Here is a 5,305-nt window from a genome sequence, read left to right as displayed (position 1 = left end):
ATCATCGAATGTCTCACAACCAACACCATTATTCACACATACACATGTATATACATATATACAATTTCTCCTACATATGTTGCCTTGGTGCCTCCGGAGCACGATGACAAGTGGTTCATGGGGGCGGTAGCGGGTAATAGTATTCTCCTTTGGGATTTATGACCTGGTCGAGCAAACATCCGGCTATTTTCTCTTGAAGTGCTAGTATGCGGTCCGATGGTAGGAGCTTATCCCGCACCTCTCTGAACTGTTAAGAAGGAGATCAATATGAATGTGTGTTAGTTGTGTGACTAGATATCGATAATGGTGTAAATAGTGTTCTGACAAACGTACCCAGTCCTGTCTATCAGATCTGCTCCTTTCGGACGTCATCATGCGAATGTTCTCGCAAACATAGAATGCACACAGATTATTCCCCGGCGCTTGCTTCAGGGCCTTTACGAGAATGGAATTGAATCAGATAATGATTAATCAAGCATGATAATTAATTAATGATATTGAAACAAGAATTAAAGATATGGTAGCTAGCTAGTACTACTTAATTACTTACCTTTGGTCGATGCCAAAACAACTTTTGTTTCCATTCGCCTGGAGTCACCGCGATGAACTTTGCCCATGCCCTGCCCGCCGGCAAAGAAAATTAATAAGGGGTTATTAAATAGTTCATATCAGGAAATGACGAACTAATAATAGGCTGAGATATATATAGTTAATAATGATTGAAAGTACCTGTTGAGTATCCCCTTCACGATGGTGAGGTCACTTTCTTCTTTAGTTAGTGAGTCCAGTAATTCAACTTTTCCTTCCTCAACTTTAATGTCTATCAAGACCCAGTGCCAACTGCATGCGCACACGTTTGCATGTCTTAAATAAGCGGGCATGTGCATAAAATTAATCAACTACCGTTAACCGTATACACTTAATTATTAACATCTAGCTAGCTAGTAAGCAAAAATAGAATTTGTAGTACAAGACAGTGTGACTCACGGGAAGTTGTAAGGAAGTAGTATATCTTCATTGCTATTGAGGCGCTTCAAGAACTCTACCATGCTTTCCTCTACACCTGCTTGATAAAATGGAAACTTCCATATGTCCTCATTAATGGTATTTGGGTCAATGAACCCAATGCCATAGCGTCCAGATTTTTTCGTTTCATACATCTTCATCCTGCATATAATACCACAGAAAAGAATATAGTGAGGATAATTACATGTAATGATTGATCAAAATTATCACTACATAATTAGCTTGAGACTTAAATTACAGAAAAAAATCACTTCCAGACAATAGCAACTGACGATAGACTTGTCGAGTGCGTCTTGATTGTATAACTGAAAAAGTTCTGTATACTCAATGGACAGAGCTTTCTCATGGTAATAATGCTCCTTCTTGACATTCAACATGAGGGACACTCGATTGGAAATCTTGGTAATGTTCATGTACCATTGATGCAATTCATACATTCTCGTTGGGAGGTCTTGACCTTGTCTGGATGGACCAAAGGTTGGCCCCAGACATATTTCCATTTTATTTCCGATTCTTTAAGCGGAGACATGGGCTCGATTTTGAGGAGTTGTCCAATAGAGATCTTGAGCATTTCAGCCTGCATTATATGCTCCTCCATTATTACCACATCGCCCTGCTGGGGAATGCTAACGGTTTGCCCACAATAATATTTGGCGCGCGTACTCCTCTCATGTGTTGTTGGCACAACAAAGCGGGGGAATCGCTTGCGCCGCCTGTTCTCCCAGCTGGGGAACGGTTTTCCCGCATTTTTTGCCAGCTACTTGTTGCCTCGAGCTCGATCTCGCTTCCTTCTTTAGCCGTTCTCGATGTAGTTTCCTGATTTGGCGCTCATAGTCCGAGTCAACAGGCTTGGGAGCTGGTTCTCTAGCCATACGAATGAAGTGGTAAATTACTTTCTCAGGCACTTTCTCCTTTGGCGGCGGTGCCGGTTTCGGTCCAAAATGGGCGTCCACTTGGGCTTGCACTATGGCTCCGTTTTGCTCCTCGGTCATGTCGTAAGGCCTCTGAGGAAGAGGAGCGAGGCTTGGACCATATTTATATCGCTTGTCTCCGCCTGTACTTCCTGAACTACCTCGACTCGTACCGCTACGCACCAAAGCTGCGGCATGTCTCTTCTGCGATTGCTGAGACGGCGGAGACGGCTGACGTGGAGTTGGACCAGGAGAAGTGGCCTGACGATGTGCCGGACTTGAAGCAAGAGGTGTGGCCTGACACGATGCCGGACTTGAAACCGGAGAAGTGGCATGACGCTGTGCCGGACTTGAAACCGGAGGAGTCAGCGCACGCGTTCGGGGACTTGGAGGAGGTGGCGGACTTCGAGGAGGAGTCGTCTCACGCGTTCGTGGACTTGGAGGAGCGGGAGTCTGCTGACTCGGTGGCGGACTTCGAGGAGTCAGCAGACGACGCGGTGTCGGTGGACTTCGAAAGATGATGCAATCCTTTCTCCATAGGATGATACGATGTATGGCCTCTCCCAGTGTGCGCTCGTCTTCACCTCCAGTAATGTCAAGCGTTAGCCCCGAATATGGGTCCACCACTTCATCAACCATGACACGAGCATAGCCCTCTATAATTGGGATGCAATGGTAGGTTGCTTCGGGGGTAACTGGAAAAGCAACACCGTCCGCCACCTTCATGGATATGTTCTTCATTTTGGAGTGTAGCTCACAATTAGTGTTCTCTATGATGTCATCCACAGGGTATGTATCCAGCAGTGTGTCGCCCGGGGCAGAACCAACACTGCTTCTCGGCATGGATGGGACGGTGCTATCCAATGCTGGACGATCATCCGCTTGCTGCTGCCACTGCTGAGACCCCCTTTCCTGGCTAAGTGAGTCGATCTGCTGTTGCTGCTGCTGGAATTTGAGTGCCAGGTCCGCGTGCCTTGCTTCTAGGCCTTGAAGGCGTTCTATGTCCTGCTTCCTCTGCTCCTCCTACAGCTTCCTCTTCTTCTCCTCCTCCATCTTCTTTCTTGCACGGGACTTGTAGTCGTCATTCCAGTTCGAAAAGCCCTCATACCAGGGAATAACGCCCCATGCCTCGTGTTCTTCCTGGGTGTTCAGGATTTCCCAGGGCGCGCGTAAGCTCGTGTTCTCTCTGTTGGGCGTGAACACCCCCGCTCGAGCTTCTTCTATTGCGTCAAGTATCTTTTGTTCGGCTCCTTTTAGACTTGCCTTCTTCCAAACCAGGCTTGTCTTCGGGTCCAACGCCCCCCATGCGCATAGAACCAAGTTCTGCACCTGGGGGGCCAGCTCCTAGTAATCGGAGTGACCCCTGCACCCTCCATCTCTTGCTCAGACTTATCCCACTTAGGCAATCCCACCGCGTAGCCACCTGGACCCAGTCTATGGAACTGCGTCTTTCTTGCGGCATTTGCCTTGTTTTTCATCGACCGTTCCTTAGATAATTCTGAATCCTTGAAGGTCACGAAATCGTCCCAGTGTTCTCTTTGCTTCTCCAGTGTTCCCTTGAAATCTGGAGTCTTCCTTTCATTAGCGAGGTAGTTGACCCATACAGTTTTCTTGTGGGTGTTGAATGCAATTGCCATCTTCTTAAGAGCAGCGGCCTTGACTTTCTCCACATCTGCTTTAGTGAAATGATCTGGTAGGGTGAAATGTTCCATCAGAGATTTCACCAGGTATTTTTTGGCTCTGTCGTCGACCCAAGTAACACCTGGACGTTTACTCTTTGGCTCTTTCCATTCTTGAATGGAGATCGGGAGTTTGTCCTTCACAAGAACTTCGCACTGACGAGTCCACTTATCCGCAACATTCTTAGGCGTGAGGGGTTCGCCACTAAGTTTGGTGGATTCGATGTGGTACTTTACACCATCCTTCAACAATATGCCCGGGCCTCGCTTTGTCTTGCTGTCTGTAGAAGCAGATTTGCTCGATCCGGAGGGCTGAAAGAAGAAAGATCGATTCATTAATATATCTTCAATAAAAACATGTGATGATCACCAGGATGCATGCTTATATAAATATACCTCGTCGGAAGTCTTTGTTATTTGAAGATCAGCATTGTCCGTGTCATCACAAACATTGTCTGTGTCATCATAATCATAGTTCATGATTTAATCAGCTCGATCATCGAGATCGAATATCTTTTCATCACCCTCTCCGGTATTGTTCAGATATTCGGAGCCGTCATCTTCATTCAGATCATCTAGCCTGTGAGGGCTGCGTATGATGTCGAACAATTCCTCTTCTCTCTCTATGCTGGTATTGTCCGCCATAGCTTTTACTTTACTAATTAATACAGAAGAAATATAAAACAATTTAGTATTCAAATTACAATGCATGGATGCAATTAATCAATAAGGAAAAACTGAATCTCGAATACATCGTCTCGAATATATAATCTCGAATACATCATCGTCTTAATATATATAATCTCGAATACATCGTCTCGAATATTATATATCGAATACATCACTGGCTAGGTACCTAATAAATATCGAGTACTACAGAAGAATCTAGGGCGCCACTCGCGGTTCCTGGGGCGCGGGCGGTACACACCCAAAGAGAAGGAACCATCACAGGATCATATCTCCGGTCATCTGCCCAAAGAACCCGCCAAGTAGTGGAGAACCTGACGTCGTCCATAGCAGCCATGTAGCGATGGACGTGCTCATCTTCCTCCCTGACACGGCGACGCACCACCTCCGGCGGGGCCGGCTGCCTCTGCACCGAATGTGGCCCACGCGAACGCCACCAAAGAAGATCAGGGTCGACGACGGGACCCGAGGTCGGGTTCCTCACCAAGTGGCGCGCCCCTCTAGGTAGCACCTCCCAGTGCCAGCCCGACGGAGCCCAATCCCGGACATGGGTCCTCTGAAGCAGGACATCGTCGCGAACGGGTCAACGGCGAGGATGCGGGCCGGGCATATCGTCGAGAACAAATACTATATGCCCGCAAAAAGTAACATTTTTTAAATGATTGGATTGTGATAACTAAAATTGTATATATATGCAAATTCTAACAATTTGACATTAATCTAATTCGTCTAACTAAAACTAATTCTAAAATTTCCTGATTATATAACTAACATTTCTATAACAATTTTAATATTTATATAACTAAAAAACAGAAAAATTGCTAACATTTCTATAAATATTTCTATAACTAAAAAACAGAAAACATTTATAACATTTCTATATAACTAACATTTCTAATATTTATATAACTAAAAAACATAATAATTTCTAACATTTCTATAACTAAAAAACAGAAAAATTTATAACAAACAAACTAATAATGTGTGTGTGTGTGTGTGTGT

The sequence above is a fragment of the Triticum aestivum genome, chromosome 7B (assembly GCF_018294505.1).
Source record: "Triticum aestivum cultivar Chinese Spring chromosome 7B, IWGSC CS RefSeq v2.1, whole genome shotgun sequence".
Classification (NCBI taxonomy): domain Eukaryota; kingdom Viridiplantae; phylum Streptophyta; class Magnoliopsida; order Poales; family Poaceae; genus Triticum; species Triticum aestivum.
This window is presented reverse-complemented; position numbering follows the sequence as displayed.